Source organism: Bubalus kerabau, chromosome 14 (assembly GCF_029407905.1).
Source record: "Bubalus kerabau isolate K-KA32 ecotype Philippines breed swamp buffalo chromosome 14, PCC_UOA_SB_1v2, whole genome shotgun sequence".
NCBI classification, from domain to species: domain Eukaryota; kingdom Metazoa; phylum Chordata; class Mammalia; order Artiodactyla; family Bovidae; genus Bubalus; species Bubalus kerabau.
The window spans coordinates 28,341,287-28,357,093 of record NC_073637.1 but is presented as its reverse complement, the minus strand read 5'-3'; the positions used below and the strand labels follow the sequence as shown (position 1 = coordinate 28,357,093).

The following is a 15,807-nucleotide window of genomic DNA, read 5'->3' as shown; positions in this document are numbered from 1 at the left end:
TCAGGCCTATTGAGAGGAAGAAGCATCCAGCAGAGGGTTGATGGGAAGAGCAACACCGGGCTTTTTCAAACCAAAGAAAGGCTGGCAGCAATGGCAGTATGTTTACAGGCTGGGGTAGAGAGAGATGTCAGAAAGTTAAGCAAATGCATTTATAAAAGCTTCTTCCCCGCCCCCTCAATTCAGTGGTTAATCATCTCCTGAGATTCAAATGTTCACGGAGGGTCAGGAGATTTGAGACAAGGATTCAAGTCTTGGAACAGTCTCTACGGGGAAAAAAGAAGCTGTGAAAGCGAAGTGAAAGGACCTTCCTGGAATCCTAGGACTCCCTGAGTCCTGAGCTGGGACTGCAGAGGCATCGGGTTGTTGCAACTTCCTTGAGTGATGTTCAACCCTGGGGAAAAGGAGTTGGACTGGAGAACTGCCCGGTTCACACGGGGGAGTCATTGCCATCTGCAGGGACCAAAGAGGATAGTTGGTCACATCACCAGAGCAGGTTCCCAGGGACCAGGCAAGATCACCTTCTATGGTTCATGAAATAGCCACAACACATGTGCTTTCTTTGAATCATACACATATCATCACACACAACTCGTGACTGTATGTGATTATATTATGCAGAGATTATTGGCCATCTCAAATCCTCTTTGGGGAAAGAAAGATGTTAACAACAACAGAGAAATAACTGAGTATGTCTCCTCTTCCTTCTATTCCCTTAAGTTCCAGGGTGGCTGGTTGGCTCATCTGGTTGGATTCCAATGATAACCAGGTAAAGGCCATGGGTGCTGTTTTTGTTCCGGTGATCTCAGCAGTGTCAGTATCATACAGGGGACATAAAAGGACATAATATTATCATTGCAAGTTCTTGGACAGTTCTAGGCTGAACTGTGTCAAACTCAAAGTTGTACTCTGATACGTAAAATGAGAACAGGTCATAATTTAAGGTTGCCTAATTCCATACCGCGTGTGTCAGACCTCATGATGCGCCTACATTTAACTCTGGTTTAGGTATTTGCCAATAACTCTTGCTAGCACATGGTGCACCAGTCCTCTTCCTCCTTGGTCAAAATATTCCCAGTAGAAAAAAATATTAGATTTGGCTTTTGCAGATCATGCTTATACAACAGATGAGGCATCTGCATTGTGAGAGACTGCCCTGCTGTGAATGAAAAAGCGGGATACAAACCCAGGTCTTCTCAACGCCAAACAGAAATCCAGTAATGGTGGAAAGACGCCATGCCTTCCTCACGATCCGCTGTGAACTGAACTCCTTTACATCGATTTGTGTACACTCACCTCTGCTCTAAAAGGGAAAAAGACATTTGACAGATGAGTCTGCACCCTGATTTTCACAGGATCTTCTTCAGGTTGCAGCTCTGGGTAAGACGGACTTGAAAATGATGCTACGAATCATGTCTCTCCTGGGTGGAGACACAAACACCTCTCTGCTCACTGCTGCACGGTGAAATATGGTTGTGGGAATGCATGCATCCAGTACCGCACTCAGATCTGTGAAAGCTTAGTTCAAGACCAGCACCCAGCAGGGTGCCTGACAGAGAGGAGGCACGTGACAAATGTTTATGGAATGAGCGTTGCATTTAAGGCACGAGGATGGCTGGATACAGAAAGGAATCATTTTAAAACTATACATATCCTGTGCACTTGAATCTGAAAGGAGAAGTATTCCTAATTTTATCTTAATTTGTAATTTAACAGAGTTAACTTCCTCCAAAGTAATTACTTGTTAATATGTTTCTAATGTGTTTCTAATGTGGTGGAGCTACTATGCTGGGGCTTTTCATTTAGAAAGCTAGCAAGACTCCATATTAACCTGTCTCCTAAGCCTTCCTCTTGGCAGTTTCCCTGGATGTCATTCTGCGGGCTGACTCTGGTTCCTGGGAAAGCACAGCTTCCTGAGATGTCAGCAGCGGGAGTTGAGTGGACCCTGGGCTCTGTCCCACCCACTGGGTCCCCGTCCTGTCCTCCCAGAGCTGCGGTGGGGCCACTGCCCTCAGGTCACATCTAAGTTACCTAGGTTGAAAGTCGCAGAAGCACAGCTACCCGTACTTCCCCCAAAACCTGTTTCTTGATTACCTCTCTCAAGAAGAGAAAATGTAATATTAGCACACGTCTCCCACCAAGAGTCAAATAGTACATGTGGGCTCAGAGAGGGTACAGATCAAGACAGTGGAATGAGAATAAACTGGGGGAAATGATACCATGTTCTATAATCACATGCATTTCCTTTGCCTCAAACCTTGATTTATTTATTTTGGCTATGCTGGGTCTTCATTGCTGCAAGGGCTTTTCTCTAGTTGCAGAGAGCAGGGGCTACTCTCTTCTTGCGGTGCTCAGGCTTCTCATTGCAGTGGCTTCTCTTGTGTAGCACAGGTTCTAGGGCACTTGGGCTTCAGTGGTTGCAGCTCCTGGGCTCGAGAACACAAGCTCAGGAGTTGTGGCACCCAGGCTTAGTTGCTCCGAGGCATGAGGGATCTTCCCGGATCAGGGATGGAACCTGTGTCTCCTGCATTGGCTGGAGGATTCTTTACCACTGAGCCACCAGGGAAGCTCAGACTGCTTCTCTCAGTCCTGCAGATTCCGTGCTCCTGACGCTGAAGGCGGGATCTTGGTTTGACCCAGTGCATCCCCTGGGAGCCCTGCCCCAGGCTCGGGCCCCCTCAGCGCTCTCTTCATGAGCTGAGATACAGTACACCTCAAGCCCAGACCACAGACAATGTCACTGAAAGATGGCCATAGTTGAAAGGCTGATGTTGTAAGACTTTCTCAAGTTACTCCTAAAACATTTGTATAAAGTAGAATTACTTTCTGTTTGACTATTTACTGATAAAAGTTGACCATCAGTTATTTATTAAGCTTTTCCTATGTGGAAGACAGCATACCCTGGATTTGTGGAGGACAATACTAGTTGTGGTTATATTCGCTGCATCGCCCTCAGAAAGAGTACATTAAGCCAGAAAGAGACCAACCATGAAGTATAACTAATCAAATAAATTAAGATTTATCTTTTCAACAGAAGCTGCACGGGTATCATAGAGAATGAGGTGGATATTTGCGTACTGATGTGCTGTCATCTCCAAGTCATACTGTTGTATTGATAAAAAAATGTCTAGGGACCTCCTTGGTGGTCCAGCAGTTGGGACTCTGTACTTCCACTTCAAGGGTGCACGTTCCATCTCTGGTGGGGGAGCTAAAATCCCACAAACTGCTCAGTGCAGCCAAAAAAGAGTCGAGATGCAGAAGAATGTATGTGTTATGTTCATAGCTGTGGGAAAAAGGACAGAGGAATTTGTAAGAAAACATATGTGTACATACATATGTGTACATATATGTATGCATATGCCTATATCCATGTTTGTAAATGCATAGATGTGTCTGGAATGATACAAAAAGGACTAGCAATAGTGACTGCCTCTAAGGCAGTTGTGGATGGCAGATACTTCTTCCTGTGCAAGCTGTCTCGTACAGTTTCAATTTTCTACTATATGTACAAATTACATTTAATTAAAAAAATAGCTTATAAAACTAACAATAAAAGATAGTGCATGGGAAGTGGTGGACGAATAGTGTATGAACAACATGAAAGGCCCTCAGAGGGCAAGCTTGCTCCAGGCTGGGGGGTCAGGATGGCTCATGGGGAGATGAGGACATCTGAACTGAGGTACCTGGGGTGGGTGGGCTTTGGGGTGCTGCTGGGACCATAGAACAGGGCAGTGTCCCCATCAGAAGGTACAGACTAAGTAAACTTGGAGTCAGATGAGGTAAATCAATGAACCTTTGCCTGGGTGGAGGAATGCAGTGGCATTTTATTCACTTAACGCACACACAGAATCATTCCAAAATGCATTTTAAGATGCTTATGAGATAAGCATTATTAAAATTATTAAAGGAGAAATACAAAATTATTAAAGGAGAAATACAAAATTATTAAAGGAGAAATACAAATGGAAGTCAGGACCTTGGAGAAAATATAAAATTTCTAATGAAAAGGATGAAGCCAATACTGGACTTTGCAATTTTATCTGAGCCTCTTGATAACCAGCATGAAAAGGGAAACTATAAACTCATAGCTTTTTCTATGGAAAGGATGGTATACCAGCTCTGTGAATACCAGTTCTTTCTGTTGAATTTTACAAGAAAGTGTCACATGGGAATTCTCACAGATGGTGAGTTGTGGGCAGGAGCAGTATCAGCAGGATAATGTTTAAAGTCTCTTGGTTGAAGGGCATCCAGGATGCAGAGGGTCACTGGTTAACTCAATGAAGTTCTTGGAAGAGTGGACAGATAGCATGTCTCCGAGGGAGTTTTCTCTGAACGTCCCTCTCTAGGCTGGGAGTTCTTTGTGTTGTTGGGTGTTTGTGTGCTTGGCTTGTAATTAGAGCCAGCCAGCGGGTGACTTGAGAGCAGGGCCGAGGTGGCTGCCAATCTGTATTACTGGTCGACAGCCAGGCACATGTTTTAGGACCAGACAAACACAAGTGTTTGAAACTCTTGAGAGTCCCTGGACAGCAAGGAGATCAAACCAGTCAATCCTAAAGGAAATCAACCCTGAATATTCATTGGAAGGACTGATGCTGAATCTGCAATACTTTTGTCACCTGATGCAAAGAGCTGGCTCATTGGAAAAGACCCTGATGTTTAGAAAGATTGAAGGCAGGAGGAGAAGGGGGTGACAGAGGATGAGACGGTTTGATGGCATCACTGACTCAATGGACATAAGTTTGAGCAAACTCCAGGAGATAGTGGACAGGGAAGCCTGGCAGGCTGCAGTCGATGGGGTTGCAAAGAGTCAGACACAACTTAGCGACTGAACAACAACAACAAACAGAAGTGTGAACGTCCTACCAGGAAAGCAGAGAAAGCTGCTAGCAAGTAGAGTTTCACCAGGATGACAGGCAACTCTGCCTTCCCCCTAGTGTGGGGCCACAGGTGTCCCTTGAGACAAATCCAGAATTATCCTCAGAGAGAAGCTTTGCCTATTCCAGAGCTTGAGTAATTGTTTATCTGATGCTCCAATATTCAACACTGAAGGAAGATGTCAGGTATGACCTTGGTCCAATGGCAGTTTATGGAATGGAACTGAGGAAAGAGAGACCAGTGGGGTGAGGGGCAGGTATTGTAATAGTTTGAAAGTCTGGACAAGGGCAATGTGTGTGAGATGCAAGGGGAAAGGGTTCTAACGCCCTAGAGAGATAGAACTGGCAGGTCTTTGTGACTGAATATGGGAGCCAAGGGAGAGTGAAGTTTGGCCCTGAGACTGGGAGCCCAAGATATTTACAAGGACAGCAGAAATGGCAGAAACAAAGAAGGTGTCAAGAGCAAAAGCTTGTGTGGGGGAAGATACATTTGTTTTTAGACATGCTGATTTTGAGACAATGGCGAATATCAGTTAGCCTAAGATAAAGGAATGAAGCTGGATTCAGACTTGGAAGCCACCTAAATAAAGAAGAGTCCTGATGGAAGTACATCGTTTCACCTACAGAATCATCTTGCTGAAAAATGAACTTGAATCAGCTCACACCTCTCCATCTGACCATAGTTTAGTGGAAATTTGGATGGGTGGAGGGATCGATGTGTTAAACAACCCTAGGGGGATGTGATCAGCAAAATTCACAGGGTGGATTTTGGGCACCAAGGAATGGGTGTTTTCTACAAATAAATTGTGGGGGCTGGGGTGTAGGAAAAGAGAAAAGAGGAATAAAATGATTAAGGGAGATTTATTAAAGAGTGATGTGTGTGGACCTTATTTGGATCCTGATCTGAACAAAGAGCAAACCAACTCTTTAAAAACTTTATGAGACAACTGAGGAAATGTGACTGCTTGGATATTTGCTGATATTATGGGGTTCTTCTTCATTTTTAGACATATTACTGTTTTCACGGTTAAGGCTTTTTAAAGGGTCCTCACATTTTAAAAGGGCTTCTCTGGTGGCTCAGTGGTAAAGAAACTGCCTGCTAGTGCAGGAGACATGGATTCAATCCCTGGGATGGGCGATTCCCTGGAAAAGGGAATGGCAACCCACTCCAGTATTCTTGCCTGGAAAATCTCACAGACAGAAGGAGCATGGTGGGCCACAGTCCGTGGGGTCACAAAAGAGGCGAACATGACTTGGAGACCAAACAACAGCAACGTTTTAAAAATACACTGGAATATTTACAGATGAACTGATATGATTTCTGAGATTTGCTGCAAAATAATCTGGTGGGGGGCATGGGGAATGGTGGGGTACAGACAAAACAAGAGTGGCCGTCAATGGATGACTGTTGGACTTGGGTGGTGTTACCTGGGGACAGGGTAAGGGGTCATTATACAATTCTGTCTCTCTCTGTGTTTAAACATTCCATAATAATAGGGTAAAAACAAATGGAGTGCTCACTCTGTGGAAGCACATTTCCTTTTAAAAGTAAGTGTCTATACCCAGGGGAGCAGGTAACCCAGAACAGAAAAGCCTGGGAAAGTCTCATATTTAAGGTGAAATCAGGAAATGAGGGACAATAGGTGGAACAGAACCAGAGCGTCCTCCTGGTTTGGAATTCAGCAAACTAGGGTTGGAGTTTAGCTTTAACTCTTACTAGCTTTGTCATTGTGAGCACATCATTGACCTTTGTAGGCCCACGAGCCTCAGTTTCCTTATCTGTAAAGTGGGGGTAATAACTGCATCTCCTCCATTGAGTCAATACAAGCTTTAGAGGAAATGATGTGTGTAAACCATCTGACCTGCCTGACACAAAATAAGTGCTCATGAAACATTAGTTGTTAGCACTGATGTTTTATCACTGATCAGTGTGGTCAGAAAACTGGAAGTGTTCCTGTCATGTCCAACTCTTTGCCACCCCATGGACTGTAGCCCACCAGGCTCCTTGTCCATGGGGATTCTCCAGGCAAGAATATTGGAGTGGGTTGTCATGCCCTCCTCCAGGGGATCATCCTGACCCAAGGATCAAACCCAGGTCTCCCACATTGCAGGCAGATTATTTACTGTCCAAGCCACCAAGGAAACAGTGATGTTTTACCACTGATCAGAGTGGTCATGAAATGTGAGAAAACAGCCAGAGCATGTAGTGTGATGGAAGGCAAGAGAAAATTGTAATGAAAGGGCAGTAATGTTAGTGTCATGTTACAATCAAGGAATCTGTTACTTTCATTGGATGATGTAATTTGGAGCTCACCGGGGACCACAAAGAGGTGGCGTGTGCCACCTGATGACAAGGAACTGGGTTAGGAGTGGTGATGAATCACTGGGAGCAATGGCTAAGTGAAGTGTTTTTCCTTATTTGGCGATGAAAGAAAGAAAATGGATGGAGCAGCAAAAAAAGGGGGGGGCTTTTCTCACAGTAAAAGGGGCTCTGGGGGAGAGGAAGAAGCCTGCAGAAAAGGAGGGAGGAGGATGCTGAGCCTGGAGCAGAGTCCTCAGCTACAGAGAAGAGATGGAGGTTAGAGATTCAGGGGAGGAGATTGACAGTGAGTTAGGTGGAGAATGAAAGCCGGACAAAGCCATGAGAGCAATCAGGGTTTCTGAGGACCCCAGAAGGCACTGGGAGGGAGGAAAAATAATGGAAGGGAAAAGATCAGAAGGAGACACTTGGAGAGTGACAGTGAGAACAGGGACTGAGGGCATGCCATCAGGGCTGGTGGCTGAGGCTATGAGGCTGGTGACAAGCGAGAGCAGGTTTGTGGTGCAGACTGGGGTCCCCTGCAGGCAACATCTGCACCTGGCCTGGTGGCAGAGACTGTGGCCTCCGATGACTCATCTAGGGTGACTGGAGCATCCACAATGGCCCGTGGAGGAGCAGAGACCTCCAGCTTCCCGGGGCGGAACTGCAGGTGCTGGAGGTTGGGAATTGCTGGGAACACATCCTGGAGAGCCGAGCCAGGGAAAAACAGGACAAAGCCAAGCCGGCCCGGGAGACGCAGGGGCCAGACCAGAAGTGTTGAAACGTGACATCCTGCCTTTGTTACTACTGCGCCCTTTCTCCACTGGTAGTCCTCAGCTCCACCTCCCTCTGCCCCATCTCTGAGCCCCATATGAAGGACAGCACTTACTTCTTTGATTACCTGGTAAAAGGAGAAAACCTGGAAATTTAGGGCTTTGCTTAGTGTGAAAACTCCAGAGTCTAAATGTCATGACCTTTCAACAAAGGAGATTAGGAGCTGGGAAGAATATATCTGAAATCTAGATTAAACTAGATTATGGTATTGACATGTTTGTATCTTTTTTATACTCAGGTCTGGCCTCCCCTTCTTTTTGTCCCCCGATATTCGTTTCTCCTCTTCCACACCAGTGGGATTTTAGCTGGGGACATGTCTGCTCGGAATACAGACTGTGTATCTCAGCCTCCCTTGCAGCTATGTGTGATTAAGCTGCCCAGCAGTATGTGAGCAAGAATGCTGTATGTGAGCATCTGAGGAGCTTCCAGAAAGACAGCTGCTCTACACCCTACACCCTTTCTTGATTCCTTCCTGGAATTCCAGCCCGGCCTCTGTCTTGGAGCACAAAGACAGCCTCAGGATGGCCAAGTGAAGCTGAAAGAGAATTAATCCCTGAAGATTTGGAATGAAATGGGTATCAGCCCAACACTGTCTGTACTTGAACTTCTGCAGAATTGGGATCAAACTTCTATTTTGTTTATGCTAATGTTATCTGAGAATTTTTTGTTATGTGCTGCCAAACCTGACTCTATTGACATGTCAAGTATTAAAATTAGCAGGTTAAAAAAAAGATAACCTAAAAGATAAAGACATGATATTTATAAGAAGAGAATAAAATTACAGAAATAAAATTATAAGCCAAATTATCATCGATTAGACCAACCGATAACAATGTGTAGTTTTTTTTTTTTAAACCATGTGTTCTTAAGAATACTCAGGGGGAGACTTCCCTTCTGGTCCAGTGGCTAAGACTTCGCTCTCTCCATGCAGGGGGCCCAGGTTTGATCCCCGATCAGGGAACGCAAAGCCACATGTCACAGCTAAGGATCCTGCATGCCGAAACAAAGACCTGGCGCAGCCAAATAAAGGAATAAATCAAAAACAAGGATGAGATGGTTGGATGGCATCACCAACTTGACGGACATGAGTTTGAGTAAGCTCTGGGAGTTGGTGATGGACAGGCAAGCCTGGTGTGCTGCAATCCATGGGGTCGCAAAGAGTTGGACATGACTGAGCAACTGAACTGAAGCATTTTTTAAAAGTATATTCAGTGACTTATTCAACAGGTTTATTGTGTCAGGCCTGCATCAGATTGGGAGCATGCCATAAAGAGGCCAAAATCCCTGACCTTTTGTGGGAAAGTCATAATACACATATGATGGGAGGAATAAGCAGGGGGTGCCATGGGCACATAGGCTCCTCCTACAGCCTGAGGGAGGGGCCAGCACCAGCTTTCTCAGAGCTGAGCCCTTAGGAACACGTAGGATCTGTTAGACAAAGAAGAGGGAAGAAGTAGGGTGCCAGGCAGCAGGATCTGCTGTGCAAACACTTGGACTCGAGGGAGTATAGCTCTTTTGGAGGGCTGCAAAAAGAGCAGTTAAAAATGAGGTTTGTTCATGCAGAACAAGGCTGAGACATGACAAAACAGAGCCCCAAAACATGCATTAGCAGAGGCTTCCAGTGAAATGGAATGAGACATTACTCAGCATAATGTCTTCAAGTTTCATCTATGCGGTAGCACGGGTCAGAATTTCCTTCCTCTTTAAGGCTGAGTAATATTCCATTGTATGTAGAGATCACATTTGTTCATCCACACATCCACGGACATTTGGGTTGTTTCCACCTTTTAGGAGCTACCACATTTGTTTTGTTTTGTTTGTAACCACCTGTGGTGGAGGCTTAGTTACAGTAAAAAGAGTTGGGAGAGAAGTCTGCAGGGAGAGGATGAAACCCAGAGCAGAAAAGGAACAGAACCCATTTCTTCTTTTTTGCAAATGTGGCAACTGAAGTCTGAATAGCTCAAAGTCCCAAAGAACTGGGGTCTTCTGACCTTCGGACTGCTTTTTCTTCTAGTGCCATTTTTACCACAAAGCTAGTCTGAATCCAGCTGAACCTCATGACAGTCGAGAGCTATGGGTACTGCCAGATGCAGAGATCTGAAAGCTTGAGGGCAGAGGTCGGAACCCCACGGCAGGATGTCACACCTGCACAGAAACAGAGCTGGAGGGACTGTCCCAGCAAAACTGTCAGCATGCTTCAGTCTCCTCTCTGTGGGACCTTCCTCTCCACCTTGGCTGTTCACATGCTCTCATGTGTCCATCTTCTTCCCTTCCTTGCTCTCAGCAGGATAAGAACCATCTCTGCTGAGCAGGTAAAAGATTATGTAGGTGTTAGCTCCCAGTTCCAGTGACACCCCTCTCAGGGAGATTTATATTTTAACAGGCAACTTCAGAAAATGGATAGTGTTAGGACCCAAGAGAATGAGACTCTGAGGGTGGAACAGTACAGGGCCAGTGTAGGTATTCATGTAGGAGATGCCTCCTCTGCTTGGTAGGGGGGTGGCGGGGCGGGGGTTCCGTTAGAAGCAGCGGGAGGTTGCCCACCCAGCCTCCTTCCCAGGCAGAGTGCAGGCTCATTCACAAACATCTTAGGTCTCTGTTTCTTTTCTTTCTCAGAATTCTTCCTTGAGAGAAAATACATCTTGTGTTTATTTAGCCACCCACATCACGTGCATGATAGCTTTCTGCATGAAAGTTTTCAGTCAAACCTAGGATAATTAACCACTGGCCAAATATTTCAAACTTGGGTGAAGGAGTCAAGGATATAGAACTGTTTTGGTTGCCATTTTGCTACTTTATTCTCCAGGTTTATCATGGGTAAATAATAATAAATAAATACTGTCATTGAAGAATATCTTCCTTCTTTAGCCTTCGACAGTGAACACCAGACAAGATATAGCTTCACTGGGGCTTCCCTGGTTGTCCAGTGGTTAAGACTTCATGCTTCCATTGCAGTGACCCTGGGTTCAATCCCTGGTCAGGGAACTAGAACTCACATGAGACAACTAAGATCCAGTGCAGCCAAATAAATGCTTTTTTTTTTTTTTCAAAAGAAAAAAAAAAAAAAGAGATAAAATCAGTCCTGAATATTCATTAGAAGGACTGATTCTGAAGCTGAAGCTCCGATATTTTGGCCACCTGATGTGAAGAACTGATTCATTAGAAAAGACCTGATGCTGGGAAAGAGTGAAGGCAGGAGAAGAAGGGGATGACAGAGAATGAGATGGTTGGATGGCATCACTAATTCGATGAATGTGAGTTTGAGCAAGCTCCAGGAGTTGGTGAAGGACAGGGAAGCCTGACATGCTGCAGTCCATGAGGTCACAGAGAGTCAGACACGACTGAGGAAGTGAGCTGAACTGAACTTAATTAATAATCTGCCTTATTTTCCTTTATCCATTTTTATTAGTTTCACACGCACACATATCACCTTGCTCCTGCATTCTACATAGAGTACCACAAATTCTAGACACACCAGCATCCTCTGTACCCTTACTACAAGGATTGTTTTTTATACAGGGTATCCCAATTGTCTCTAATATCAGCTATTACCCACAGATAAATGCAAGCATATATAAATCCTCCTTGAGGAGTCATAGTTTATGAAAAAGTAACTTATTTCCTTTATATATATACATACATATATATGTATATACATGCATTATATATATATATATATATATATATATATATATAGAGAGAGAGAGAGAGAGAGAGAGAGAGAGAGAGACAGACAGACAGACAGAGAGAGAGGGGCTTCCCAGGTAGCGTTAGCAGTAAAGAACCTGCCTGTCAATGCAAGAGCCATAAGAGCTAGGGGTTCAATCCCTGGGTCGGGAAGATCCCCTGGAGGAGGGCATGGCAACCCACTCCAGTATTCTTGCCTAGAGAATCCCATGGATAGAGGAGCCTGGTGGGCTACTGTCCACTGTCGCAAAGAGTCAGACACAACTGGAGTGACTTAACATGCAACATATATATATAGGCTTCCCTGGTGGCTCAGATGGTAAAAAATCTGCCTGCAATGTGGGAGACCCGAGTTTAGTCCCTGAGTTGGAAAGATCCACTGGAGGAGGAAATGGCAACCCACTCCAGCATTCTTGCCTGGAGAATCCAATGGACAGAGGAGCCGGGTGGGCTACAGTCCATGAGGTCATTCCATGGACTAACATTTTCACTTTCATACACACACATATATAATTCATATATAATTTTATTATTTCCGTGAAAATCAAATGTCTCCAATGACAAAGCAGAATGTGTAGGACAGTAGCAGGAACTACGAGTTATCTAGTATTTCAAGGCTGGCAGGATACATTATCCTCACATGATCCTCACAGACACAGTGGTCAAAATGACAAATAGTTGCTTAATTTATAAATGTAGACCCTTGGTCTCAGACGTAACTTGTAGAAGGTACAAGGCTATCTGATTTAGACCTGAGTCTTTTAATTCCAAATCCCACCCTCTCTCCTCTTTGCTACCTGTTGGTCATCACTGTCTGCATATCTCTGCTGAGCTGACTGCCCAATTAGCTTGAAATCTCTGCTAAAACCAACAAATGTAGCAAATGGCAATCTTAGATCTCAGCCTCAATGTGTGATTCTCTCAAGGCGTCACTTAATCAGGCTTGACATTTTTAAATAGGGCTGAAATGTACGTTGTTGTAGATATGTTCTTTATATTTATTTATTTACTTTTGTTAGGTCATGCTGTGCAGGTTTCAGGATCTTAGTTCCCCAACCAGGGATTGAACCCTCACCCGCAGCAGTGAAAATGCAGAACCTTTAACCACTGGACCACTGCAGGGAATCCCCTCTTAAAAGTAGCTATTTGTAAAAAATGTTTCACTATAAACAGTTTTTTAATAATCCTTTACCACTCTATAGTTTGGAAATAAGATTTTTTTTTAAGGTTTAAAAACTGAAAAACAGAACTAGCTAAAATGTAAGTAAAATATAGGATTTTTACTAAATCACAGTACGTAAAATGTTTTCTAAACTCAAAATTACCCAAGCTGACATGTGCAAAAGAAGCCATTTCTCTCACATTTTTTAAACCCTTATTATTTGTTTATAATAATCATTTGGTGAGTCCCATAAACAGATCTGATACATGCTGAGAGAATACTTTTGTGTAGAAATAGTAAATAATTATAATACATGTTTTTTCTCCTTTAAATACATTACTTGCTTTTATTTTTATATAATTTCATTGATTTTTTTGTTGTTATTTTACTAAAGAAATAAGCTTACCCTCCCTTCTTTTGAAAAATGTTTCTTACTGAACGCCCCTCCCTCCCACCAAGGTGTAACAGAATCAACAGACTAGTTGTACAGTAATGAGAAAACCAACAAGGATCTCCTTCAGAGTAAGGCTGCAGGGAAACAATCTGCAGTAGTTAAGATTTATTCCCCTATCCTCCCCTCCAAATATTACATCTCTCAACAAAGAATTCTTGTTGAGCTTTATTGGAAAGTGTGTGGCAGGGCGGTGTTCAGAAATACTACATATCTAAACGTACATATGTTAGTATTGTGAGCTTCAAGCACAAGGAAATGAGAATTTCAGTTTGTTATGCGGACATTTCTTGTAAGCAAAAGAAAAATACTAGGTGTATCAGGAGTTGTTTTTTTTAAAGTCAGTATCAGTGATTTCTTAACATATGGCTAATGGTATTTTTTTTAATTAATAGTAATAATAAACAAGGAACCAAAACTCTCAACTTAATACTCTTTCTTTCCATGCCTTCCCTCAATCATTACTGGGGCATTACTTTCAGCTTAGATTCAGAGTCTGAGTGTAAAATGAGTCCATTTAACCCATTTCTGCCTATTTGCATTGAACGGCAGCCACTGGCCATGAATTTCATTTCATAAACCACACACACTATTTCTGCTGAAAGAGATTTATTGTGACAAAAAAATCACGGTTTAAGTAAAATCTATTGTTTTTTTTAAATGTTACTCTTATAAAGAAACCTGTAACTAAGAGAAGAGGAATTCAAAACTGAAAAACTCAGCAATATAAAATGAATCAGTCAGTAGACACCTAAGGCTATCGGCTTCCTGTGCCCCTCACTGTGTGTTCTAAAAGGGTCACCCGGCTCCGACCACTACTGCCAGGATCTTCCTAGGAACTGGGAACAATGTTGAGCAGCACACAGCCCCTGCTCTGAAGGGCAGGACGACAAGCCACCACAGGAAAGGGCTATGGTTTGTTGCAGAGGTAGGGGTGCAGTGGGCGCCCCTAATTCTTTCACACTTTGGGGAAGGAGGTCAGGGAAAGGCAGGAAGCCAGTTCTCAGAAAAGAAGGAGACTAGGGAGGGCTGCAGAAACCAGAGCAGACTGGGCACATTTAGAGAATTTGAAAGCAGTTCAGGTAGGCTGGAACTGGGGACGGGTGGGAAGAGTGGCCGGTGGTGAGAGATCTAGCAGGAGACAGGATTAGGAGGGCCTTATAAAGAGAAGTTAAGGGGATAGGACTTTATCCTGAGAGTGACAAACATCCCCTAAGAGATTACACGCGGCACTTTACAATAAAACATCTATGTGGCTGCAATATCGAGATGTGGGTGGGGCAAAACCCCCGGACAAGAAGATGAGTGAGCAGGTAACTACAGTAACCCAGGTGGGAGACGCCGGTGGCCTGCGCGGAGGAAGCCAGAGCAGGGCAGCAGCGACAAACAGGCGTCAGAAGTACGGAAGTAAAGCGGGCCCAGGGGGTTAATGACTCGCCGATGGGGTGAGGGGCTGACGACCGAGCTGCAGCGATGCAGCTGCTGAGATGGGAGACGCGGCATGTTTGGAGGGGAGATGCCAAGCTCTTTGTAGGACACCCAGATGATGTTTCTGAGGCTTCCAGATTACCCACACCTGGACCTCAGGACGAGGTGGGCTGGAGCAGGACGACGCTCTGCGAGGGGACGAGACCATCTGGGGGGAGAAGGTGGCCTGGGACAGCTGCCCAGGGGGGTCCACTCCAGTGCGACCGGACAAAATTCCACTTTTCCTCGATCGCATCGAACGACAAAACATCTACGAGATTAAGTAGAGGTCATGGCTTTCATTTTGCAGGTGAGGTAAATGAGACTTCGAGGTGCGGGTTTGTTCATGTCGGCATACACACCCTATTCTACCCTAAAAACTAACTCAGTGTGTCTTGACTGCAGAAACATACATTCTTTCTCAAATTTTCGGTAGAAGAGATTGCAGAAATTAGTTTTAAAATGCCTTTTGTTCTTTTTCCCCGCCCCCAACTCCCATGATAAAATATTGTGATCAACTTTCAATTTTAATAAACTTTACCAGATACCAAAAATCTGTACCCACTTTAGAAAAACGCGGACAGAGGAAAATCTTAGGACGCATCTCACCAGTGAGTGCACAACTTCTTCAAGTTCTCCGTGCTGCATAAATAAGCCCTGACAGATTCTGGCTTCACGCTCATTAACTCGGCACGTCCATCCCTAGTTCTCTATCTCCGGGACTTGCTTGCTCGCCCCCGCGCCCGCCCTCTCCTCCCCCGCCTCCGGCTGCACCACCTGCTCCCGGCGCCGCCCCCCTCCTCCCGCCCGCGCCAGTTCTCACGCGCCGCCCGCGCCCCTCCCCGCCGCTCCCTCCCTTTCACTTCCGCGGAGCTGCCGAGTTGGAGCCGGTAGGCTCGGTGTCCGGCTCCTCCGCTAGTCCGCACTCCCTGGTCGCCCGCCAGCCGCCCAGCGCCGCGCCCCCCACGAAGTTCTACCTCCCGCACCGCCCCCCGCGAGGACTCCAGGGGCGGTCCCGGGTCGGCCGCCGCTGATT

The 15,807-nt window shown here is 45.0% G+C and overlaps 1 long non-coding RNA gene across 1 annotated transcript; it reads right to left on the bottom strand.

The window, feature by feature from the left end:
* Nucleotides 1-13,896: 13,896 nt before the first annotated feature.
* On the bottom strand, nt 13,897-15,521 carry LOC129626710 (uncharacterized). Its single transcript, XR_008702155.1, has 2 exons — nt 15,381-15,521; nt 13,897-15,042 (listed from the first exon to the last, which is right to left on the bottom strand). It is a non-coding gene; the product is annotated as an uncharacterized LOC129626710 (long non-coding RNA).
* Nucleotides 15,522-15,807: the final 286 nt, after the last annotated feature.